Raw genomic sequence first — 27,051 nt, 5'->3', positions numbered from 1 at the left:
CCGGGCCAGGGCTGGGGTGTGTGCTGGGGGAGCGAGCTGGGCATAAAGTATAGCTTGCGACGCGGACTCGGGTGGGGACAGGGTCCTGGACTCGGACTCAAGGTCTGGGTGGGGTTCGGAAGCCAGTTTTTCTGCCTGCCCACTAGCTCCTCGCCCACGCCCGGTCTCCAGAGAGACCTCGGGGTGCATGACCTCGGGGCCCTGTCGGATTTGGCCAAGGCGCCAGCTTCATGATATCAGATTCCGGACTCAACACGACTCAGCTCCCGCAGCCTTGCCCTCCGCGAGCCACCGCAGCACCTGGAAGCCAGGGCCCGGCAGCTACGGAAACTTTACAGGGACCCAGGGGCGGCGAAGGGACCCAGGGGCGGCGAGGCTGGGGAACTTCCTCGTTTGGCATGCCCGATCGTGAGCGAAGGGCCTTGGCTATGCCAAGGGGATGTCCGTGCACTGCGCTGCTCCTAAGGCCTCACAAATGGGAGCAGGGGCGCTGCTGGGAATCCCTTGTCTGGTGTCTCCGCTTGGATCTCCTCCCTAGATACCCTTACATTCCTCAGTGGGACGGCCGTATGTAGACGGTCTGCAAGCCTGCAGTAGCTCTGGGCAGGAGACCTGGGTACCCTGGCTTTCCCCTTTTAATTTTTAAGTAATGCAACATGTAACTTTGTTTCAGTGTCACGTATCAGAGTGTCTAGGGTACTAGGGAACTCTTGCTTCTTCCCTGTAGGTTCACATTTAGAAATGATGGAAAATAAATAAATGCTCCCATTTGTGTTAACTTTTAGGCAAGACTTTGTTTTTTAAAATCCGTATGTCTTTACTTACAAGTGTTCATTGCAGAGAGTCATTGATCTAGCTTGAGGTTTTTGTTTTCTACTACACTACTGATGCTGGGTCCTCACTGGAACTCTTCTTGGTTATCCTGCTGTTAGGCTAGACTATTTTTTTTTTTTTTTAAGATTTATTTATTTATTTATCATGTATACAGTGCGTGCCAGAAGAGGGCACCAGATCACATTATAGATGGTTGTGAGCCACCATGTGGTTGCTGGGAATTGAACTCAGAACCTCTGGAAGAACAGTCAGTGCTCTTAACCCCTGAGCCATCTCTCCAGCCCCTAGGCTAGATTCTTAATGTGTGGGCTGACTTTCTGAGATGCAGTGCATGTACCTACTCTTATAAGACCAGGGGATGGAGCCATTGCTAGGTTGTCTTTAGGAACAGCTGTGCACTGAGCCTCCAACACCACAATGATCCCCAGCCTCTCTACCTCTCCTCTGGTCCAGGATCCAGACTGTATGTGTTTGGTCCATCCAGAGCAAGTGTTGTCTGCCCTGGGAAGGGTCTCAGGATCTGTGAGCCTGGATGGCGATAGATACCAGGACTGTTGGAGTTCATCCCTGTGTTCTGAGGCTATGTCTGCTTCAAAAGCAGGTGATTCAGATAGATATTGGCTATCTGGAAAGGCCAGGACCTACAGCTTTCTCTCATCTGAGGTACCTGCTTCTTCTTGCTGTTTACACTAAACCTTCATTTGGGATCCATTAGGGCCCATCACATAAGTGAGCACAAAATATTTGGCTCTGATGACAGGTATTTCTGAGCGCAGCCAAGCCAAGTGCCCACCTGGATCCTCCTCGCTGTGCTATCCTCATGACTTTTCTGCACAGATGCCGGTGACCAAGGTTCTCTTGCATGAATTGGACCCAATCCTTAGTTTCACTATGTCCCAACTGCTATATGCCTCCTACCCTTATTTGGACACACACACACACACACATACACACACACACACACACACACACACACACACACACACACACACACACACCCTTCCTAGTCCCAGACACCCTTTGCATTTTTTAGCCTCCATAAGAGTAAGACTGTGCCTTGTCCTTGTTTGTGCAGCTCAGGGGTTCAGACTGACTTCCTTTCACCCCCAGATTAGCCTGGAGCTCTTCCCTGGAAAGCTAGAACCCTGCTTCTTCTTTTTGCTGGAGAGTTGTCAGAGATCCTGGGACAAGGCTCCTTGGCATCCTGGAGTGCTTCTTGCCCTCTAAGGGCCACTTAAGGGCTACATGGTGATAGAATGGTGAAACCTAGGCCCAGAAGGACACTGGTAGATGGAAATGGTTTTGCAGGAGAGTCCAGAATGGGCTGTGCGTCAGTGCCCATGGAAGCAGTTGGTGTGTTCTTGTGATAGATCTGGAGGAGTGGTTTTGCTGTGGTTTGAGCAGCATTAACTGTCCCTCCATGGTGACTGAGGTCTCTCTGTGGCCACACTGACGGCTGGAAGGGCATGTTCTCTTGCTTTTTTTTTTTTTTCTTTCTTCAGATGGTTTCTCTGTAGCTTTGGAGCCTGTCCTGCAACTAGCTCTGTAGACCAGGCTGGCCTTGAACTCACAGAGATCCACCTGCCTCTGCCTCCCAAGTGCTAGGATTAAAGGTGGGCGCTGCCACCACTACCCGACTTTCTCTTGCATTTTCAATCCTGCCTTTGCTCACAGAGCCCAAAGAAACCCATGCAGGGCTGCATCCTGCTGAAGCTATATCACAATCAAGCTCTTGGGCAGGCCATCCTGATCCACACTGGGTGTAGGTGTATGTGACCCTAAGTCACCTGCTCATTATGCTCAGTCTGGCCTATCACTTTAGTGGACTCAGCTTGTACCTGTGGGGACTCTCCACATAGTCAGCCTTTGCCTTTGCAGCTTGCTGGTCTGGCTTTTAAGCTTGAGGTGGGCTTGTGGCCCAGTCTACAGCCCTGTGTTTGGGTCAGTGGCACTGTAACACAGCTGTAGACCCCCCTCCCCCGAGTTTGAGTAGGTCTGTGGGGTATAGGCAGGTGTCAGCAGCATCTCTAGAGATCTAGATGTTTTGGTGGGGAAGCCCAATGTGTGTGCCTGAGAGCAGGTTATGACAGTGGCAGGCTCAGCCCATTCTCACTGGAAAAATGGAACATGACAAAGTGCCTAGTGGTCCTTGGCCAAATAGGTTACCTCAGAGCTGTAGGTCAGTTCAGCAGGATGTTCAAAGGCTTTCAAGATGGGTATCCCCTGCTATGAGTCCCTTCACTAGGCTTGCCTTTGTTTCATTGCCCTGTCCAGTCTCTGCCCCCTGATTCAGGGCTTCCAGCAGGCTGGCTGGCCATAGTCATTCCATCCTGACTTAACCTCCTGTACCATGCCCCTGTGATGAGAGTACTCCTAGAAAGAGACCTGTTCCTCTGCTGGCCTCCTGTAGCCACTCTGCATCTCCACCCTTCCCCTACCATCTCTCCTGGAGTCACATATGGCAGGAGTCACATTCTTGTAGTCATGCCATCTCCTGCTGGGTGAAGGGTGTGAGAAGCCCTGGGACTAGGAAAATGTGAGTTCGGATTCTACCTGGCTTGGACCTGGTTTTCACATTTGTAAAATAGGGGATCCTACCTACCCAAGACAGCCAGTGGGAGTCAGATATTGGCTGGTCACTCATGTGGCCAAGGCTGTGGTGGTGTGGCAAGTCCTAGGGAGAGACTTTCGAGGATCAGGGCTGATGATAACAAAGTCACATGGGTCTCTGTGAAACAAAATCTAGGTTAACATTAAAGTTAAAAGCAAAGTTGTCCCAGAAATGTCATACTTGAAGCAGGGGCTCGTCACCCGGCCAGAGGCTTTACCTCTGCTTGGGGGAAGGGTTAGTGGACAACTCTATCCACAGCTCCTCCAGTATCAGCAGGTCCTCCTGCCTCGGCATGTGTCTGCCTCCCCTTGCCTCTAGTGCTGTGTGGTGACCCTCATGCACACATCCCCACATCCCGTGATCCCACTCTAACGTAAACGCTAGCTTTCCACTTACTACTTGGAGCCTCTCCTACCGAATGGCCTGGCAGCCTCTAGCAACATGGCCTGGCCTGAATATGGCCACCAGAGGGCCTCAGGGACTGCTAGGGCAGCAAGCCAGGCTTCTGGTCCTCCCTGCCACCCACCCCACACTAGTTGGATGGAATTCTTCCCCAGATGTTTGATAGGCTGTTGTGAAACAGAGAGACCTCTGGGATCAAGTAGATGGAGTCCATGGAAGAAGATTGGGCAGAGGCACAGAACAATCTGGAAGCAGACCAGAGAGGGAAGAACTCCCATTATTTACACCGTAAAACATCAGAGATGCCTCCTCCTCTGCTCACCCTCCCTGACTGTCTATGCCCTATAGGTTTTCTTTTTTTGTGACATAAACACTCTGACAATGTCCCTAAGCTCAAATATACCAGGAGGGAATGTGTCCCTAGGCTGTCTGCTGAGACAGGAAGTGGTGGTTCCTTTGGCTCAAGGTGCAGTTGTGTGCTGAGAAAGTACCAGTGCCACTTCATGCCACACTCCAACCTGTACACTGTGAGTGCTCCACGCTCCAGGGCCAGGTGCTGCAACTTGCCTGTCACCAGTGTCTTAGGAACTGGCACGCTGTCTAAGGGAGCAGGGTTGGAGCTGGCATTTAGGAGCCTTGGGAGAGGCATATGTCATTCCACAGGTATGGGCTGAAGGGGGTTGGACACGACCCTACATAGAACAGCAAGGCCCTAGTGAGAGAGTTCTCTTTGAGCTGCTTATGAAAATATACCAGATGCAGCTTTCTTGGAGGAGAAAGAGTGTGCTATCTGTCCACTTCTGTGACTTCAGCCTCATTAGAAGGGAAGTTGACCTGAAGCAAACTGCAGTCCCAGGTGTACTTGGAGACAGGAAAGGGCATACAATGTGTGGTTGAGTCAGGAGCACCACAGGGCAACCTTAGAATCAGGGATGCCAGTGTCCTGCTTGGGGGAGAGTCTAGGCCAGTATGTCTGCATCCAGAAGGGACTGACTCCAAGGTGATTTCACATAGTGTCCTCCGGTTTCTCTACAGGAACAGAGTCCACAGGATGGGTGTTAGGACATGCTGAGATCCCCTGAAATAGGTAAGTGGCCTATGTTGCTTGGGATAATAGTGCCTTGGTGGGGTTGGTGGGCGTGGTCAGTTGGGAAATGATCTGGGCCCAGGCAATGTGTACTCTTGTTTGCTTAGCTATTGGGGCCTGCCATGTCAGCTTGGATTTCCCGGTGGCTCAAGTGTACATAGCAGCCACCAGATTGATGTCTGTCTTGAGAATGAGCCCACAGTGGGACTGACCTACCAGGATGCTGAACATTGTCAATGAGGACATTAGCTGGGTCTGATAGCTGTCCATCTGGGGTTGGATACCAGCCATGGTGGTATCTGGTGTCACACAGCCTCGCTGGCCTAGAGCTCAGCTTAGAGGTGTTTCTGACTGCCCAGGGGAGAATGGAGCCTCCAGCCGGTCACTGCTGATAAGCCCCAAGGCCTGGCACTGTTAACTTCATCTGCAAGGTGAATGAGTCTGTAGTTTTGTGTACCTGTTGTTCTCTCACAGCCTCACCACTCTGCCTCTATAGGGTAACAAGGCAGGTATAAGAACACTGCTCTGATCATAGTTTTGCTGTGTAGACTGATTTAGCTGTTTTGGATTCGTCTGTGAATTATAGCTGCCAGCTTCAGTAGCACAGACATGTGAAGCCCAGGAATTGTGGCAGGTTGTGTGGCATGGTTGTTCCTGTGTCCCCTGGTACTCTGAATAGAAGAGACACTTTGATGACATTTGACACCCTACAGTGGTTGCTTTGGGGCAGAGTAGGTGATAGTTACAAGGAGTGCCCTGTGGTCACTCTTGTTCATCCAGTACAGCTGTCCAATTCCCAAGTAGCTGTCTTTTCCTTCACAGAGTTCTTCTCAGCTAACACCAGGGCCCAAAGTGGACACCTGGCCCTGTGATGCTATGCTGAGGAGAATGTGGTAGCCGCAGACCCAGGAGCACCAGGCCTTTGGATGCCTGAGGGTCCTCTAGGAAGGGATATCAGGCACAAGGAATGGATAGGTTAGTCTGACTTCTCCTCAACTGTGACCAAGGACCTCGGGTATGGGAGGCTGTTGGCTAGACTGACCATGTCTGTTGGTGTGTGGGAGGGCCACTGTCTGGCTGAACGTGTCAGTGTATAGTCCACTGAACTACTCGGTGACTTTTGAGATAAAGAGACTCAGGCTACTCCAGGCCGCACTGGGCCAGAGTGTCCAGGCCTTGGATCATGGCACTTCTTGTAGAACAGGTGACAGTATCTGGGGACAACAGTGGAAAGAAGGGCTACACTGTATCCCTCTTACTATTTCCCCTCCCTCGATGCTGGAGATCAAATCCAGGACCCTGTATGGGCTAGGCAAACCCAGACCCTCTTGTCATGGGCTTCTACACATGAGGAAGGCCAGGTAGCTGGACTCAGGTGACAGCTCTGGGGCTGCCGTGCACCCACCCCCACTCTTTGCTGCGGTGCCCTTTCTTCTCTGCTTCCAGCTCCTCCTGCCTTTCTTTGCCCCTCTCTCTGCTCACTCTTTCCTTTCTCTGCCTGTGTTCTCTGTTCTGATTGGTTACTCATGCCTGCTCTGGGGTTTGGCATGGTGGTTGGCATCATTCATGCCATCTCTGCTTTGGTCTGGGCCCATTTCATAGACTGGAAAGCAGTACCCTGGTCCCAGCTTACGGCTCCCAGTTCTGTTCTGCCTTAGGTGTGTCTCTGCATATAGCCAGGAGGGACGTAGGGAGGGACCCTTGGAGCTAAGGTAGAATGGGCTGTATGTCCCTCATGCTCCCTTCGGTCACTTAGCACCCACTCCCTGAGCATCGTACCAGGCATGGGCATTGCATTCGAGGAGTTCCCAGCTCCTTGAGGAGATGAACAAGGGCAATTACAAATGTGGGGTTGTAAGATGTGTGATGTGGGGCTCCCCCAGGAGGGAGGGTCTAAAGGCACTGTGAGGGAGTGACACACCTCGATGCAAGGCCTGGGTAACAATGTACCCTTCACACAACTAAACTAGCTTCTGTCCCTTCTCAGAAATCTGTACCAGCCTGATCAATCCCATGCCAGGGCTCTCCTGAGGGGCTGATGGCTTTTCCAGCCCTGAGTTCTGTCTTTAACTATTAATGATACCCATTCTCTGCTCACCTCTCTGCCTCCTGCACATTTTTTCTCAGCTTTTAGGTTTTTGTTTGTGGCAGTTTTTGATGTTCAAAATTTTTCATACTTATAGCAAAACATTGAATGTTTTCGGTTGTCTTTTCTGGCAGGTAGCTAGATAGACAGTATCTCTTTCTTCTACTAGATAGATGCTGCTGTGTTTTGGCTTTTACACTCAAGATCTAATCCATCTGGAATTTATTTTAACATAAATGCAAAGTGAAGCTTTCACTTTGTTTTTCCCGCTGCATCTGAACCATTTCTTTCCGAGTGTCTTCTGCCAGTAAAAGGGAACTGTTGTGCTCCTCTAGCAGAGGAGACTTGATCAGAAAGGCCATTTCCCAGGGTGAGGCTCCTCCCTATACTCAGGAGGTGCTGACCCCTGCTACTTTCCCCAGTTCATGAAACTCAGTTGCCTAATTTGTAATAGTGGGAGGCTGTGTTCACCATAAAAAGTTGTGTTGTGTGTGGAGGGATGTTGCTATGTTGTCAAGTTCTCAGATTTGCCGTCACTGGTGATGCAATCAGTCCCTAGCCAGTGCTCATTGCTCTCACTGAAAGACCAAGAATTGGGGGGTGGGAAGATGGCTTAACAGGTAGGAGTGCTTGCTGCTCAAGCATGAGGACCTGAGTTCAAATCCTCAATATGGTTATAAAAAGCTGGGCATATTCACATGCTTGACTCTAATCCCAGTACTGTGGAGGACGGAGACGAGCATCACTGTGTGTTGCTAGTCTCCAGCCTAGCTCCAGGTAGAGAGCGACCTATCTAAAGAGATAAGGTGGAGAGCAATACTTAATATCCTCTAGCCTCTGTTCACATATAAATGCACACTGGGTGTGCCTGTGTGTGTGCACACACTCATATATTGTTTTTGTTTTTTGAGACAGGGTCTCATTATGTAGCCTTAGCTGTTCTAGAACTTGCTATGTATACAGACTGGTCTCAAATTCATAGAGACCCACCTGCCTCTGCCTCCTGAGTGCTAGGATTAAAGGTGTGCACTGGCTTACAAGTATATTTTTATAGATACCCACTGATCCTCCGTATGCTTCCTTCCCTGGTATCTCTGTGGAAATCCTGGAGCTGGTGCTGCTTGAGCAAGCTGTGAGACTTGTGGCATACTTGGAGACTGTTGACTGAACACAGGACCTCGTCCCTGTTGTGGTGGGGCCTATTCCAGAAGCTTCTAAAATACCCTGGTTCTCCTTACAGGTGCCTGGCCCTAAAGTGACATGTGCTGGTGTTGACTGGTGACATTGCTAGAGCTTCGGGGGTTTGAACAAACCTGCAGTGAGGTGTGAGTTATCCTGGGGTCAGCTTGTGTGGACCTTCAAGTGGAGGTTCCTTGCCCAAACAGCTTTGTTCTTCTGTGTGTGATCACTGTCCTCATCCTTAGGAGTGATGGGCTCCGGAATCCTGGTAATCCCAGGTTAGAGGCATTTCTAGGCTGGACACTCAAATAGTTCCAGTTTGAGTCCCAGCCCTAGGGTTGAGTGTGCTCATTGGCCTGGCTGCCTCACAAGAACCTTGCCTACATGACTGGTGAACCCAGCACATGCTGGCCATCTGCCGTTGCCAGGAGGTATAATGGCTATTCTTGGTTGTCAGCTTGGCTACATTGGAATTAAGTAAAACCCCAAAAATGGCTGGGCAGACCTGTGAGGGTTTTGTTACTGTTTTTGTTTTTCGAGACAGGGTTTCTCTGTATAATAGTCCTGACTGTCCTGGAACTAACTCTGTAGACCAGGCTGGCCTTGAACTCACAGAGATCCATCTGCCTCTGCCTCCTAAGTGCTGGGATTAAAGGCATGAGCCACCATCACCCTGACCTGTGAGGGATTTTTTGGTTAATTTGATCATTTCAAGTGGGAAAATCTACTACTTTTGTTTCTTTTTTTTTTTAATTCATCCATTTATTTTACATCCCAGCCATAGCTCCCTCCACTTCCCCTCCCCAGTCCCTCTCCCCCTTTCTCTCCCCATTTCCTCCCCTGTCTCCATTCAGGAAGGGGCAGTATCAATAAAATATGGCATATCAAGTTGCAGTAAGACTAAGCACTTCCCCATGTATTAGACTGGACAAGGTGACCCAGTATGAGGAGTAGGGTCCCAAAGGCCTGTAAAAGAGTCTGAGACAGCCCCTGTTCCCACTGTTAGGAGTCCCACAAGAAGACCAAGCCACACAACTGTCACATATGTGCAGAGGGCCTAGGTCAGTCCCATGTATTCTCTGCGAGGCCCTATGAGCCCAGGTTGGTTGACTGTGTGAGCCTTTCCGTGGTGTCTTGACCCCTTTGACTCCTCCTCCTCTGCAGGATTCCCAAACTCTGCCTAGTGTTTGGCTGTGGGGCTTTGCATCTGCCTCCATCAGTTGCTGGATGGTGCCTCTCTGATGACAATTGGGCCAGGTACCAATCTGGTCACAGGAGATGGCCAGTACAGGCTACTTATCCACTATTGCTAGGAGTCTAACCTGGGGTCCTCCCCATATACTCCTGGGAGATTCCCCTGTGCCAGGCTTCTGCCCAACCCCAAAATGGCCCTCCAGCAGTGCTCCAGCACTCTCCCCTTCATGCCCCCCAACCTGGTCGCTCATGTTCCTATCCCTACCTGCCTTCAGTCCACTCATGAAATCTGGGAAGATCTACTTCTAATTTGGATCTTTGAGGAGGGAGGACAGATTTTTATCCAGATCTTTAGAGGTGGGTCATCAGGGCCACACCTTCTGCGGGAAGCCTGTATGACATGGAAGAGGGAAGTGCTTTATTTTTGCCTGCAAGTCCATTCCTTCACTGGCATTAGAACCCACTTCTTTAGACAACCAGCCTCATGGACTGAGCAATTATAGATTCTTGGACCTACTGTTCATAGTCATAATCCATTGTTGGATTAGCTGAACCCTAGTCCCTATAAGTCATTCTAATAAATCCCATATATGTATTTGGGGTGTGTGTGTGTGTGTGTGTGTGTGTCCCTGTATATAATAAACAAATCTGTCTCTCTCTCTATATATAGAAAGGGAGGAAATTGATTCATTCTGTAACTTCTGTTACTCTAGAAAACTCTGACTAATACTCAAATATGATGGTTAGCTTTCAGCAGTTCTCAACCTGTGGGTCTCAACACCTTTCGGGTTACATATCAGGTATCCTGCATATCAGATATTTATATTATGATTCATAACAGTAGCAAAATTACAGTTATGAAGTAGCAACAGAATTTATGGTTGGGGTCACTACAACATGAGGAACTGTACTAAAGGGCCGCAGTGTTAGGAAGGTTGAGAACCTCTGTTTTAATTGTTGACTTAACACAACCTAGGATCACCTGGGAAGATATTGTCAATGAGGCATTGTCCACATCATTAAATGGCCTGTGGGATGCCTGTGGACGGTTGTCTTAATTGATGTGGGAAGACCCAGTTCACTGGGGGTGGCACCCTTCTGGTGGCAGGGTGTCCTGAACTGTCTGATTAGAGAGATGAAGTTAATGAAGCCAGCAAGGGGTCACACATTCATTTCTCTGCTCTCAGCTGTGGATGTACTTTGACTAGCTCGTCAAGTCCTGCTGCTTTGACCTGGCTGCACTAATGGACTGTCATCTGGAATTGTGAGCTAAAAGCAACCCCTTCTTCCCTACATTGCTCATTTTGTGTGTGCGTAAGACAGGGTCTCACTGTGTAGGTTGGCCTGTATGCAGGCCAGGCAGGCTGGCCTCGAGCTCACAAATCTGCCTGCCTCTGCCTCCCTGATACTGAGATTAAAGGTGTGTGACACCAAGCCAGAACCATATTGCTTTGCTCAGGGTATTTTATCACAACAACAGACATGGAACTAGGAACTGTCACTGTCCCCTGCTCAGAGTGACTTACTGTGGCATAGCATGTGCTGCCATCCACAGGCTGGCAGTGCTTAGGCTACAGACTAAGGTTCTGACTGTGCCTGGGCAGGTGTCTCTGCTGAGTAGCCTCATCAGTTGCCTTGGGATAGCTGTTGGGGTACCTCTCCCTACCCTGTGTTACCTAGGCCCAGACTCAGTGTTTTCTGCCTCAGTAGTATGTTCACTCAAGCTGCAGTCCTGCCTACGGGCACTCTCACACAGCTGCGTGAGAGGGCCTTAGATGCCCCAGGCCTGTGTGTCCCCGGTCCAGCCTGATCTCAGCTGGGGAATATAGGAGTTGCCATCTCAGCCCCCTTGCCCCAGTAGGATGTCCCCAGGAGTCCCAGTCCTGGGTTTTTGTAGCCAGCACTGCTCCGGAGGAGGCTCTGTGTGTCAGGCATAGAGGATGAGTGGTGTGGGCAGAGTTGCATGCCAGAATGTTTGCCAGTGGCCTGCTGAGTCTCTGGTAATGTGCCAAGTTCAACTTCACTGAAGTTCTCAGGTGGCGCCTGCTCCTGACCCCCCTTGCTAAGCTCTGCCAGATAATGAGGCTGTAGGGTGGCTCCAGCCGAGTTTTCCCTGGGGCCTTTGCTTTATGCTCCAGAGGGAGGTGCTGAGAACCTCCAGAGCCCATTCTAGATGGCCAGGTTGTAGACTGCCATGTGGAGAGGGGCTCCAAATATACAGATGGGGAAACTGAGACCTAGACCATGAGGAGTCTTTGATAGCACAGGTAGAGCCCAGCAAAGCCTGCCATTTGGAGGATCACCACCTGCACCAGGCCTGGAGTTAGGCTACAACCTCATGATGACACAAATGGGACATGCCTCCCAAACCTGGCAGAGCCAGGCTCCGCTGGGTGTACCTAAGAGGCCATGAGACAACAAAGGTGTATGAGATGCTAGCATCTCCCTTTATGCCCGTAACTTTAAAAATAGGTCAGTATTTGCTTGGCTTTGTTTGTTTGTTGGTTGGTTTTTTTGTGGGGGAAGGGGGGACAGTTTCGAGACAGGGTTTGTCTGTGGCTTTGGAGGCTGTCCTGGAACTAGTTCTTGTAGACCAGAACTCACTGAGAGCCAGCCACCTGCCTCTACCTCCCAAGTGCTGGGATTAAAGGCGTGCACCACAACCGCCTGGCATTATCTGCGTGTTTATACAAAATGTAGGAAAGAAACATGTTTCTCCTTGCTCAACTTGCTCGTCCTCCACCTTGTGAGTCCCCGTGGACTAGCACCACTGTCATTCACCTTGTGAGTTTTCACATATTTTATTGCTGTGCTGAGGGTGGGACTCAGAACCCTGCTCTTCCATTCACCCTACAATTGCTGTGGATTCTGGTCTACTCTTCCAAGACCGTTTCATTGGCCTCTCCTATCACCCACCTCCAAAGGGCTTGGCTCCTCTCCCTGTAGCCTTGCACTTTCCCTGGATGCTTGGAAACTTTCCCTTTTTCCTGTGGTGCAAATGGTTTGCACATCTCTGTCAAATCAGGGCTTCTATAGAAAATACCTTGTACACCTAGAGCCACTTTTCTGTATTAGACCAACTTGGACCTGACCTTGAGCCCCTAGCAGAACAGTATGCATATGTATGCTTGGTACGGACTTCATAGTGAGAAAGATAACACATCCTTGAGGCCTGCTTTGAAGGCCAGCCTGTTGCAGGGCCCCATGACCTTTGACCTCAAGAGTCCAGTTCTGTTCTCTCAGTCCTCCCACCTCCATGATGTTATCCCCCAGAACCATCCATGCTCTCAGAGTGTCTCCTTTGTTATCTGCAGCTGCTGTGGGCTGCTGTCAGGCCTGGGAAGCCCCTGCACTGAGCCTGGCTCACCAATGCTTTGTTTGTTTGGTCTCGAATACACAGAGATCCACCTGCTTCTGCCTCCCAAGTGCTGGGATTAAAGGCGTGCACCACCAATGCCTGTCTAATTCCGTCCTCTCTTAGTCACACCTATTAGAGATGTCTTGGTTCTGGAATGTGAAGGATAGTCAACTATAGGTTTTTCCCTTTTTTGTTGGTGATTTGGACAGGATTTTTCTATGTAGCCCCGGCTGTCCTGGAACTCACTCTATATATAGACCAGGCTGACCCCAAACTCAGAGAGTTCAGGTCTCTGCGTCCCAGGGGGTGTGATTAAAGGTGTGCACTACCGTGGCAGATTTATTTATTATTGTATATGTATGTGTAGTTTGCCTGCATGTCTGTGGGCCATTTGCATTCAATGCCCAAGGACCCAGAAAAGGGAGTTGGATCCCATAGGACTGGAGTTTCAGATGGTTTTGAACCACCTTGTGGTACTTGTAATTGAACTCAGGTCCTCTGGAAGAACAGCAATACTCTTAACCTCTGAGCCATCTCTCCAACCCTCCCCACTGTTTTGAAATAGCTAACACAATATTTAAAATTTTTTTGTCATGCTTATTTAAGAGCATATTGGTGTGTGTGTGTGTGTGTGTGTGTGTGTGTGTGTGTGTGTGTGTGTGTGTGTGAATACAGACACTTAGTTTCCACAGTACATAGTGGAGATCAGAGAACAGCCTCGGGTGCCAGTCTTTGTTATTCCTTGAACAGGGAGTCAGCTGTGTACTCTAGGCCTGCTGAGCTGTGAGTGTCTGAGGAGTCACCTGTCTCTGTCTTCTATCTCCTCATAGGAGCACTAAGATAACAAACCCACATGACTCTGCCTGGCTTCACCTCAGTTCTGAGGATTTGAGTTCAGATCCTCGTGTGTGCACGGCAAGCACTTTATCCACTGAGTCATTTCCCAAGCCTAGTTTGGTGATTTCTAACATTAAATTATGGTAAAATACACTTAACCTTCAAGTATACATTTCAACAGTATTAAATATATTTATATTGTTCTGGTCATCTCCAAACTTCTTTTTGCAAAACTGGAGCTCCAAGCAATGATGTCCTATTTCCCCCTTCTAGCCCCAAGCCCTTGTCTCTGTTCTCTTCACTACTCTAGTTGCTCATAGAAGTGGAATTGTCTAGGATTTGTCTTTTGTACCGGGTAGTTCTGTTATCACACTGTCTTCAGGATTCATCTGTAGGGCTGGAAAGACGGCTCAGAGATTGAGAGTATGTACTGTTCTTACAGAGGACCCGTACCCATGTCTGGTGGCTTATAACCACATTTAACTCCATCTCCAGAAGATCTGATGCCTTTCTGGATTTTGTAAATACCTGCACTCAAATGTGCACATGTCCACAAACAGCACGCATGTTAAAAATAGAATAAAAATCCATGTATAGACAGGCATGGTAGTTCATTCTTGCAATCCCAGTATTCAGGAGGCTGAGGCAAGAGGTTGCTCCAAGTCCCAGAACAGCCTGGGCTACAGAGTAAGACCCTCCTCAGAAAAAGGAACACAATTCCTATGTATGAGAGTTTCCTTCCTCTTGTTTTATTTTGTAGATAGGTTCTATATCCGTGGCACATAAGCCCAACTCTCCTGAAAGCTGAGATTGCAAGATTGAGCCACCATGCCTGCCTTCCTTTATAAGGCCAGATAATATCACTTGTTGCATAACGTTTATTCCTCCACCAGTGTGTATTTGGATTGCTTCCTTCCCTTGGCAGTTACAAATAGTACTTTGTGTCCAGATTAAAAGCTGCTTTTAATTCCATGTAAGTTGGTTACTCTCCTGTCCCTGTGATGAGACACCATGACTGTAATTTAGGGGAGGAACAGTTTATTTGGGCTTGGGCTTCTAGAGGGAGTATCCATGATGGCCAGGAGTGGGAAGCTGAGAATCTCCATTCACATACAGGAAGCAAAGAGTGAACTGGACGTGGTGTGAGGCTGTGAAGTCTCAAAGCTCGCCCCCAGTGATGTACTTCCCCCAACACGGTCACACTACTTCTCATGAAGCAATACCACCAACTTCGGACCAAGCACTTTCATGTGTGAGCCTCTGGGGGCCATTCACACTTCTACACGCCCCTAGAAGTTTTAGAATTTCTGGAGACTATGATTATTTTTTAAGGATTATTTTTTAAACCTTTTTTATTAGAAACTTTATACCCACAGTGGCTGTAGCACTAACATAACAGTGCACGGGGTTCTAATTTGTCCATATCTCAACAATCCTTTTTTTTTTTGATTAAAATATTTTTTTATTGTCATGTGCCCTTTTGGAAATAGCTGTCCTTAGGGTGTAAACTGATAACACATTGTGTTTTTTTTATTTGTCTCTCTGTATTTTTCATGTGTTTGTTGATTATTTAAGTATCTTTTTTGAAGATGTATTTACACATTTATATATCCAATTTTTTGATAGTTTTTAAAATTGGATTATTTGTTTTGAAGTTTCTGCTTATGAATTTTGGTTGCTGTCATATTCTATGTATTATACAAATATCACATAAATGATTTGGCCTGTCTTTTGACAAACAGATTTTATCTTTGTTTCTTGGTTTGTTTGGTTTTTAAAAGATTTTACTTTAATTTTTTTTAAGATTCACTTTGTCTTATGTGTATGAATGTTTTGCCTGCATGTGTGTCTGTGTACCATGCATCTGTTTGGTGTCTGCAGAAAACAGAAGAGGGTGATCCTCTGAGACTAGAGTTATAGAAGGATGTGAGCTGCCATGAAGTTGCTGGGAACTGAATTCTGGTCTTCTGGAAGAGCAACTAGTGCTCTTAACCATTGAGCCATCTCTCCAGTACCAAACTTTATTGTTATTATTTTCTTTCTGAGATAAGGTCTCAGTTTGTAGCCCTGGCTGGCCTGGAACTCACTGTGTAGACTAGTCTGGCCTTCAACTCCCAGAGATCCAACTTCTCAGTCTCCTGAGTGCTAGAATTAAAAGTGTGTCATCATGTCAAGTTAAGACTTATTTCTTAACTACCCAGCCGCTTTGTTGTTGATGATTTTTGAGATAGGGTTCATGTAACCCAGATTGGCCTTGCATTTGGAGTGTGACAGAGGCTGGCCTTGAACTCCTGGTTAATTCTCCTTTCATAGCCTCACAAATGCTGCAGTTACAGTCATGTGTCATCACGCCTGGCTCAGACAGATGTTTCTAATTGTTTGTTTATTTGGCTGATTGGTTTGTTGCTAGGGATTGAAGCCAGGGCCTTGCTTATGCAAAACAAATGTTCTACCCTTGTTTTTACCTGCAGTCCAATGCTTTTAATTCTGAACTCACCATTTTATATTTTGTTGCCAGTTACTTTGGCACCTTATTTAGAAATGTCAAATCCAGTGTTGGGAACATTTTCCTGTAGGTTTATTTATTTATTTATTTATTTATTTTAAAGATTTTATTTATTATGTATACAACATTCTGCTTCCATGTATATCTGCACACCAGAAGAGGGCACCAGATCTCATAACGGATGGTTGTAAACCACCATGTGGTTGCTGGGAATTGAACTCAGGACCTCTGGAAGAGCAGCCAGTGCTCTTAACCTCTGAGCCATCTCTCCAGCCCTTCCTGTAGGTTTATAGTATCAGGTGTTACTTTTATTTAGGCTTTGATTCATTTGGAGGTACTAGACATACACGGTTAAAGATAAAGATCCAATTTCATTTCCATGCGATGTCCGGTTTCCCCCTCTCTACTTGTTGAGAAGACTGTCTTGCCATTGAGTGGTTTTGTTACCCTTGTTAAAGTCATTTGACCGTGTACATGAGATCTGCTTCTAAGGCTTGGTGTTTTGTGCCATTGAACAGTGCATGTGTCTGTTTTTATAATGTGACCTCATGGTTTTGATTCTTTTTTGTTTGTTTTTCGAGACAGGGTTTCTCTGTGTAGCCCTGGTTGTCCTGGAACTCACTCATAGACCAGGTTGGATTTAAACTCACAGAGATCCACCTGCCTCTGCCTCTGCCACTGCCTCTGCCTCCTGAGTGCTGGGGTTAAAGGCATGTGCTACCAAATTTGTAAAAATGTTTTCAAGTCATTAAGTATGAGCCTCCTAGCTTTGTTCCTTTACAAGACTGTTTTGGATGTTGGAGCTCCTCTGAGGTCCTAGTGAATCTTCTGATACATGTCATTGAGATTTTGTATCACAGGGTAAAACTCGGCATCAAGCTTGATGACCTGAGATCACCCTTGAAGGCCCACATAGTGGAAGGAAAGAATCAACTATCCCAGTTGCCCTCTGACTCTACAATATGCCATTTGTATTTATATGTTTTATGGTTTTAGTATACAAATATTACATTTATTGCTGTTATTGCTGCTGGTATTGACGATGATGGTGGTTTTGAGACAGGGTCTCCTTCCCCAGGCTGTTCTGCTAAGATTGACCCTGAACTCCTGATCTTCCTGCCTCCACTTGGAGGATTGGAATCACAAGCATGTCCCACCATGTTTGGTTTATGTGGTGCTGGCTATTGAACACAGGACTATTTGCATGCTGGGCAAGCATTCTGTTGAACTACATCCCTGGTGTCACTATATTTTTTGTTGTTGTGTTTTTTTTTAACTGTTATCTTTAGTGCTATTGTGAATGTCAGATTTTATGTGCATTGTGCTAGGGATCCAGAAAGGTTTCATCTCATGTCATAGCCGTTGTGTGACTTACATTGTCACAAGAAAGGTGAATACAGATACAAGATACCAAGCGATGGATGCAGCACAGTCACAGAATTTTTGTTGCATAGTCTGGTCGATGTGTTTTATCAGTGATTGTTATGCCCTTGCTGCACATACTTTATATGTGTACTTTATGATAGGCAGGCATGTATAGGGAAAGCATAGTGTACATCTTGCTACTTCCTGCAGGAATTTCAGAACTAGCTTTGAACATCTTGAGAGGGAGTAAGATGTCTGTATAGAAGCAGTTGGGAGCTTCTGATGGATTGCCTGACTGAACGAGCTCCCGTGGGGAGTGCAGTGAAATCACCAGGGCCAGAAAAAGCTGAAACACAGAAAAGGGAACAGCTCAGGTCCAGTGGAACCATCAGGCAACGGCTTCCCACCTTCCCTTCCCCACATTCTGGCATAGGAAACTGAAACAGCAGTTGGAGCAAAGGGCTCACACATGACTTTCTTTCACCCATCACTCCACACATGCAAAGACCAGCCAAGGAAAGAGAACGCCAGGGACCCGTTTAACTGCTCACTTAGTGCAAATCAGCCAGAAGCTCACTCCAAAAGTCCTCAGAGAGGGCTGGTGGAATGGCTTAGTGGGTAAAGGTACTTGACACCAAGCTTGATGACATGAGTTTGGGTCCTTGGGATCCTTTGGAGCCTGGTGGAAGGAGAGAACTGACTCCTACAAGTTGTCCTCTGACCCACAAATGTGCCATAGTACACTCTGTGTACTATGTGAAGTGCTAAAAAGAAAAGAAAAGCCCATAGCAAAAGGGAGACAGGAATGGATCCCCATCATAGAGGAACTGCCAGTGTTGAATAGGCCTCCAGGAGCTGGAGACGTGATATAAGGGATGTCAGGTTGAACCCAGAAGTCAGGCAAGTCAGTTTTCATGGCCTATGCCTCCTGCTCTCTCCCTCTGCATCAATTCCTTCTGTATCTATACCTGTATCTGTTTACCAAGTGTGGTGGTTTGAATAGGTATGGTTCCCATAGACTCATGTGTTTGAATGCTTGGCCTTTAGGGAGTGGCACTATTAGGAGGTGTAACCTTGTTGGAGAAAGTGTGTCATTGTGGAGGGGAGCTTTGAGGTCTTATGTGCTCAAGCGATGCCCAGTGTGATACAACAGTTCACTTCTGTTGTCTACAGATCAAGATGTAGAACTTTCAGCTCCTCCAGCACCATGTCTGCCTGCACGTTGCCATGGCAGTAATGGACTAAACCTCTGAACTGTAAGCCAGCCCAATTAAATGTTTTCCTTTGTAAGAGATGCCATAACTGGGTAGTGGTTGGTGGCTCACACCTTTAACCCAGCACTCAGGAGGCAGGGGTAGACTGATCTCTGTGAGCTCAAGGTCAGTCTGGTCTACAAAGAAGTTCTAGGACAGCTACACAGAGAGAAACCCTGTCTTGAAAAACAAACAAACAGAGTTGTGTTCACAGTGTCTCTTCACAGCAATAGAAACCCTAACTAGGATACCAGGCCAGCTCAGAGTCACTCTGTTCTTGTGCTGTGTTTTAATCCCTTTTCCTTCTCCCAAAAGCACTGTCTGGTCTGGTCTTTGCAGTCTCTGTGACTCACTTCCTGAGCTGAGACTGCTCTGTATTATCTGATAGTAAATCTTAAAATATCTTTTTAAGGTTGATTTTTATTTATATGTGTGTGTTCATGTAAGTTAGGAAAGGGCATAAGAGCCTCTAAAGCTGAAATCATGGGCAGTTGTGAGCCCCTGGATCTTCTGCAGGAGCAGCAAGTGCCCTGAGCTGCTGTGCCATCTCTTCAGACACAGTAGCATGTCTTTGTTTCTGTCTTTTCAGTCTGCCTTTAGCTGAAAGTCCTCATCCCCTTACTGGTAGCACCATTCATTTACACTCCCCTCCTTTACTTTCTGTCACTCCAGCACCATTCACTTGTCTGCATTTTTCTTCCTTTTCTTTGCACTCATACACACAATAATGACTGTATCGACAAATGCCGTACTATCAGTGACCCTTAATCCACAGTGATTATTCTGACTGTTTTGTAGTTGACCATTACTCTGTCTGTCTTAGATTGTCTACCCCTAGATAGGATCTGTTATTTCAGATGATATGTTACTTTTGGGAGAAGACTGGAGACAGAGCCTGGCCCTGAGCTCCAGTCCAACAGAGAAATTACCCTTCAGCCTTATCTATCTGGAGCATTGCAAACACTAAAAGATTAAAGGTGATATGAATAATAACAACTAAAATCTGTCTCCTAATGTGCAAGTTCCAATACATAGCACAAATAGCATGAAAAGTCAAGACAGAATGTCTCCTCAGAAATTACTAGTCCTGCTGGGTGGTGGTGGCTCACACCTTTAGTCCCAGCACTCGGAAGGTAGATGAAGGCGGATCTCTGTGAGTTTGAGACCAGCCTGGTCTATAAGAGCTAGTTCCAGGACAGCCTCCAAAGCCATAAAGAAACCCTGTCTCAAAAAACCAAAACCTAAAAAAAAAAAAAAAAAAAAAAAAAAATTACTAATCCCATATTCCACAGTAATGGACCCCAGTCCAGACAAAGAATGCTTATAAATATGTTCATAGAGCTGAGGATGGTGGTGCTCACCTTTAATCCTAGCACTCAGAAGGCAGAGGCAGGTGGATCTCTGTGAGTTCAAGGCCAACCTGGTCTGTAGAGTGAGTTCCATGACAGCCAGGATTATATAGCAAGACTGTCTCAAAACCAACCAACCAACCAACCAACCAACCAACCAACCAACCAACTAACAAAATATGTTTAAAGAAGTGAAAGTGGACACAAATAAACCTGAGTGAATTCAGAGAGAACATAGACAGTTGACTGAAATAATAGAATTCAGTCACGAGATAGAAATACTGAAGGAAAACCAAACTGAGATGGTTGAATTGAAAAATTCAGTAAATCAAATAAAAGCCTCAGTGGAAAGCTTCACTTGTAGAGTGGTTTGCAGGGAGGACAGAATAACAGATCTTGGGGAGAAGATAACAAAGATAAAATAACAAAAGCCTACAAATAGAATATCTGAGATCTTTGGGACACCATGAAAAGTCCTAATCTACAAATTATGTGGAGATGAATTCCATGCAAAAGGCATAGAAGACATTTTCAATATAATGAAGGAGACAGTTCCCCAAATCTAGGGAAAGAGGCTTATCCCTGTAAAAAATGTATGGATCACCAAATAGACAGGAAGGAAATTGCCTTTATTGTTAAGACACTAAATATACACTACAAAAAAAAGTATTGAAAGCTGGAAACACAAAGGCAGCCAGCCAGCCCATCAGAATAACAACATATTTCTCAGTAGATACCTCAACCCCAGAAAGGCCTTGGTGATCCATTTCAAGTTTTGTAAGACCACATCTGCCACTTAACACTACTGTATCCAGCAAAACTATCTACCAGAGTTGAATGAGAAAGAAAAACACTCCAAGATTAAAAAGAAAAGAAACAGGCTAAAGGAATTTATTATCTTGTGACATGAAAGTCTATGAATGAGACTAGACTAAATTAGGACTAAAGAGAATGATAAACACACCCAAGAGGCTACAGGGAAGAAATGATGCTAGAACAGTAGTTAAGCTAAAGTGGATTAGACACTAAACACTGCAACATGACAGGATTTAACACAAAATTTTCATAATAGTTCTGAATATTAATGATCTCAGTTTCCCCATTAAGTCATATTATCAGACTAGAATAAAAAACAAGAGCCAGGTCTTTGTTTCCTCCAAGAAACACACCTCGCCCGCCATATATAATGGTCCAGATGAGAAACATCCACAATCTATAAACCACACTAATCAATCACTTGTATGTATGTATGTATGTATGTATGTATGTATGTATGTATGTTTTGTTTTTCGAGTCGGTTTCTCTGTGTGTATCCCTGGCTGTCCTGGAATTCACTTTGTAGACCAGGCTGGCCTGGAACTCAAAGAGATCCGCTTGCTTCTGCCTCCCAAGTGCTGGGATTAAAGGTATGCGTCACCACTGCCAGCTCTAGTTCTCTCTGTGTCTTTTTTTTTTTTTTAAGATTTATTTATTTACTATGTATACACTGTTCTGTCTGCATGTATGCCTGTGTGCCACCAGATCTCATTGTGGATAGTTGGGGACCACCATGTGGTTGCTAGGAATCGAACTCAGGACCTCTGGAAGAACCTGAGCCATCTCTCCAGGCTCAGCTCTAGTTCCTTTAAGCACAGAGATTTTAAACTTTTAAATATAAGGTTATCCATTCATTCACACGGATAGGTTAGCCATCACATTCTCCACTTGAGTTAAACCCTGAGTCACATCCTTGAGTATCACTTCTTTCCACTTGCTTCTGCCTCCCGAGTGCAGGGGTTAAAGGCATAGTCACCACTGCCTGGCCCATATATATATATATATATATATATATATATATATATATATATATTTATATATATATTTCTGTCAATACTGTTTCTCTAGAGAACCCTAATATTAAAATATCAAATAAAAATATTCTGAACAATGTTCAATAAAAAGTAGCTTGAATACTTAGCTGGCAGGGGAGATTCCATGATCACAAGGTGGTTTTCCCAGGCGAGGCTTATCCATTGCACTCTGGATGTGCTAAACCCTGCGATTTCCCCAAATGTGGGAAACTCGACTGCATAATTTGTGGTAGTGGGGGACTGCATTCATACTTTCCCCTGGGAAATAAAAAATAGAAAAAAAAATTGCTTGAACAGAGTTCTCAAAAGAACATAAATGGCCAATAGGGTTTTTTTTTTTTTTTAATGTTCAGTATCTAGGAAATGCAAATTAAAACATCTTGGCTATTGTCAAGAAAACAAAAAACAAGTGCTGAGGATGTAAGGAAAAGAGAACCCTCATCCACTGTTGTGTGAGTGTGAACAGTGTAGCCATGATGGAAATCAGTGTGGAGTGTCTCACACGTATCAACTGCACCCGCTCCTAGACACCTGCCCAAAAGACTCTGTAGCAACCACAGAGGTGCTTCCTCATCCATGTTTATTGCTGCTCTGTTCATAATATCAGGACCTGGAATCAGAATGAATAATGAAAATGGGGTACATACACATAGAGAGTTTTATTTAGATACAAAAAGAAACTGAAATTTGTAGGAAAATGAAAGGAACTGGAAAATAAATTAAATGAGGTCTTCTAGACTCAGAAAAAGTGACTCCTGCATGAAAGCCTTTGAATTGCAGAGATGTCGGGATAGTTAAACATATGCAAATCCATAAATATAGCATGTCACATAAATGATAGTGTTTATAGAGCCCAGGAAACTAGGAATGGGCCCACGATACAGGAAAAAGGCTATGGGGAGCGATACTAGGACCCATGTGACGTGAAAATGGAAGAGGACACACACAGTGTAAGCAGGGGAAGTTGTTTCAGAGGCAGGGGAGGGTCATCCAAAGAATGTGTGAAACAGCCCTAAGGATTCTTGTTAAGCTAAATAAAATACTTGAGTGGAGGTACCCCAACACGGGTGGATAAAGTTCCTCTCAGAAACCATAACTATTAGATGAAAATCTTAGTGCCAGGATTGAGCTACCTCCTTATAAATTGTTGGCCAAGGAAACCCCTGAGGCAGTTGCCACAGCAACTGGATAGTAGGCAGTATTGATGAAATAGCATGCTCTCAGACTGCAGGAGATAGAGAAGTGAAGATGGAAGGTTGGGACTAGGGTGGAAGCTTACTCCCCAGTTGCCAGACCTCATAGAGCCAGAAGCAACCCCGCAGGCTGTTGGGGAGAATTGTCATCAGCAGTCTTAGCTGTGTTGACTCACCTTGGTTGTCAACCTGACCACATCTGGAATCAACCAAAACCCAAGCAGCTGGATTGGACTGTTTGAAGTGGGAAGGCCCACCCCCAATCTGGGCCACATCTTCTGGTGGCAGCCCACATAAAAGGACTTGGAAGAAAAAAGTTTGCTTTTTGCCTGCTTGCCTTCTCTCTTGCTGGCAAGTTTATCTACCCTGCTGCTGAAGCATTACTTTGCTTGTAATAGAACCTACTCCTTTAGGATTCCAACAGAGACTGACACCAGTCGCCCTCTAGGAATCCACCAGGACTCCAGCACTAGATTGAGACATCTGAGACATTCAGTTTCATGGACGGAACAACTACTGGATCCTTGGCCTTTGGAGAGACAGCCATTGTTGGACTACTTTGACCACAGCTTGTAAGCTACTGTCGTAAACCTCATATATTATTTCATTCTATCAGTTCTGTTCTTTTAGAGAACCCTAATAGAGCTGTGGACCCTGCATGCAATACTACTAACCAGACGTGATATGCCCCTGGTGCAATAGTGGCAATCTATTACGAGAGTAGCCAACCACTTTCTGATTGGAGTTGTCTCTTCATGAGGGAATTCATGTCTGGCAATGTAAACCTGGTCAAAAGCACAGGCTGGGGAAGTATAGGCCCTAGCTGCTGTTTTGCTAAGTGGACATAATTTGCCCATCAGATTCCCTTATAAATGACTATTTTTATGCCCACAGATTAGTGTTGTTGTCAGCTTTGGTCAGAGAAGCTTAGTTTTGCAGTAGACAGTGGTAAGCGCTCAGCCATTAGTGGGACATCTACAGCGCTCCTTTGAGGCCGAGGGAGCCTTAGGAGAAGAGGTGGGAAGGATGTAGTAACTACAGAGAAGTGGGTGGTGCAGAACGCTCACTCCCAGGCAGGACAGTGCTGTCAGCTCCTGAAGACTGATCAGCTGTAATTATCTAAGCACAGTTTGCACAGGATTGGCCCTAATATCACCCTCTCATGGAGGGGGACTTAGGAGGTTGTCATCCCTTCCTCAGGATTTATAAGGTATGAAGGAACTAACTGGGAAAGGTGGATGGTGGGAATCAGGAAGTTGGAAGAAGATGAGAAGAGAGCCAGGGTAAATATGACCAAAACACACAATAGATACATATGAAAATGTCCTTGACACCAGTTATATATGTTTAATAAGACAGGTTTAAAAATAAAAGGAGTCTAATTTCCTTGAATATAGTTTTTACTTGAAAGGCAAGTTAAATGCTTATTTTCAAGTTCTCTCAATTGTCAATTTTCAGAATAAGTCGAAGCCTTAGAAATTGACCAGGCAGTGGTGGCACATACCTTTTATCCCAGCACTCAGGAGACAGAGGCAGGCGGATCTCTGTTGAGTTCGAGGCCAGCAAACTCGAACTCTGGTCTACAAAGCAAGTTGTAGGATAGCCAGAGCTACACAGTGAAACCCTGTTTCAAAGAAACAAAACAAAGCACCCCCCCCAAGAGATACTCAGTGGTGTTCAGTGAGTTTTAAGTATTTTTCTTGATACCTGTTTTATATTTTTAATATTATTCTAAGTTGATGGCTTTTTTTTTCTTTTTTGGTTTTTCGAGACAGGGTTTCTCTGTGTAGCTTTGGAGCCTATCCTGGCACTCGCTCTGGAGACCAGGCTGGCCTTGAACTCACAGAGATCTGCCTGCCTCTGCCTCCTGAGTGCTGGGATTAAAGGTGTGCGCCAATGCCCGGCTCAGTTGATGGCTTTTTATTACCTCAAAATGACTTACTGAATTATTGTCATTATTTTTAACTACTCAGTCTTTGAGTTATAGTAATTAAAAATCATCAGTATAAACCAAAAACAGCAGCAAAAAGATGTTGAGGTACCAGGCAGGCAAATGGCTGATACCTATGATCTCAACTTCTTAGAAGACTGAGGTAGAATGATCACTTAGTCTAGGCTTGAACCCCACACTGTGGTTTGGGACTTACCGTGGACTTGAGATCTGTTCCCTACAGTAGATGAGGACTGCTTTGTTTAGGATTTTGCTTCATGATTCATTGAGTCTTGACAGTTGGTGTGTTTCTAGGAATTTGTTTGTTTTGTGTCGATTGTTCAATTTGTGGATTTTAATTTCTTTTTTTTGTTGTTGTTTCTTTTGTTTGGGACAGGGTTTCTCTGTGTAGCTTTGGAACCTGTCCTGGCACTCGCTCTATAGACCAAGCTGGCCTGGAACTCAGAGATCCACCTGCCTCTGCCTCCTGAGTTCTGGGATTAAAGGTATGTGCCACCACTACCTGGTGTTGATAGTAATTCCGTTTTTCTTTTAAGAGATTTATTTATTATGTTTACAGTGTTCTGCCTGCATGTATGCCTCATGCCAGAAGGGGCACCAGATCTCATTACAGATGGTTGTGAGCCACCATGTGGTTGCTGGGACTGGAACTCAGGACCTCTGGAAGGGCAGCCAGTGCTCTTGACCTCTGAGCCATCTCTCCAGCCCTTGATCTTAATTTCTAACCATCTTTTGTTTTACATGACAGTCTCACATTGTAGCTCAAACTGGCCTTAACTTAAAGCAGTCCTCCTGCCTCAGCACCAGGAACATTCACACCAGGCTTTCTTACTGGCTTTTATTTTATTAACCCTGGCTGTCCTGGCACTTCCTCTGTAGACCAGGCTGGCCTCAAACTCACAGAGATCGGCCTGCCTCTACCTCCTGCAGAGATTAAAGGTGTGTGCTACCTCTCTGGATCTTTTAAAATAAAGGAAGAAGCATGCCAAAACAAGCATTTTGTTGAGCTACTTGCCTTAGTTAGATCTTACACCTAGTGTGTTGCAGCCCTCAGCCCTCAGCCCTCAGCCCTCAGATCCTGTTCCTATGATGGTAGCAGAGCTCCCAGGAGCAGTCAGTCAGTCAGACAACTCTGTAGGTGTCTCTGTGCCTCACAACTTGTTCTGTACAGCAAATGTGGAATCCCTCTGGTTGCCCTGAACTCACAGCCTGATGTTTATTTTCCTTGTATGTATATGTTTGTGCACATGTAAGTGCAGGTGCCCACAGAGCCCAGAGGTGTCAGGGTGTCTGACCCCCTGGAGCTGGGGATACAGGTAGTTGTGATCTGCATGACCTTGGTTCTGGATGTCAGTCTCAGGTCTCCAGCCCTTGCTTTGGTTCTTAAAGAAACGTTTCTTGGGGACTGGAGAGATGGCTCAGCAGTTAGGAGCACTGACTACTCTTCCTAGAGGACCTGAGTTCAATTCCCAGTATCCACATGGCAGCTCACAACTGTCTGTAATTCCAAGATCTGACACCCTTACACAGACACACATGTAGGCAAAACACCAATGCAAATAAAGTATAAATAAGTATATATATATGAAATACTTCCTTTAGAGTCCAGGGCTCTGGGTGACATGGTGGCATGTGTTTGTTCTGAGAAGTGTGACAGAATGGAGTAGTCATGCATGAGGCTGACAGTCAGAAAGCATCACCTGCTTTGCTGCTCCCTGAAGGATTTCAGAGCTGGTTTAATGCCTCTGGAGACCTCAGGGTCTCAGCCAGGCACATGTCACACACCTGTAGTCCCAGTTACTCAGGAACCTGAGACGGGGAATCACTTGAGACCAGGCGTTCAAGACCAGCTTGGGCAACATAGTAAGACCCTGACTCTTAACAAACAGAAACAAAAACACCCTCCAAGTGAGAAAGGAATAGTATTGTGCTTTTTAAAACCATTAGCTTTTTAAAACCATTAGCACTTCCTAACCATAAGAACATCTAAGATTGG

General features: G+C 46.0%; 1 protein-coding gene and 1 non-coding gene across 5 annotated transcripts in view; both read left to right on the top strand.

Moving 5' to 3' along the window:
- Positions 1 to 27,051, top strand: part of Arvcf (ARVCF delta catenin family member) — a 58,556-nt gene that overhangs the window by 287 nt on the left and 31,218 nt on the right. For all 4 annotated transcript variants that reach the window (XM_035444719.1, XM_035444718.1, XM_027413117.2 and 1 more), the window contains exons 2-3: positions 4,883 to 4,934; positions 8,261 to 8,345. The gene's annotated coding sequence lies outside the window, so the exon portion shown is untranslated. The remainder of the gene's footprint in view (positions 1 to 4,882; positions 4,935 to 8,260; positions 8,346 to 27,051) is intronic.
- LOC113835415 lies at positions 22,011 to 22,172 on the top strand. Its single transcript, XR_003484966.1, has one exon. It is a non-coding gene; the product is annotated as a U1 spliceosomal RNA (small nuclear RNA).

This window comes from Cricetulus griseus, chromosome 4, assembly GCF_003668045.3.
Source record: "Cricetulus griseus strain 17A/GY chromosome 4, alternate assembly CriGri-PICRH-1.0, whole genome shotgun sequence".
Taxonomy (NCBI): domain Eukaryota; kingdom Metazoa; phylum Chordata; class Mammalia; order Rodentia; family Cricetidae; genus Cricetulus; species Cricetulus griseus.
The sequence above is the reverse complement of the archived record's forward strand: the minus strand, read 5'-3'. Positions and strand labels throughout refer to the sequence as shown.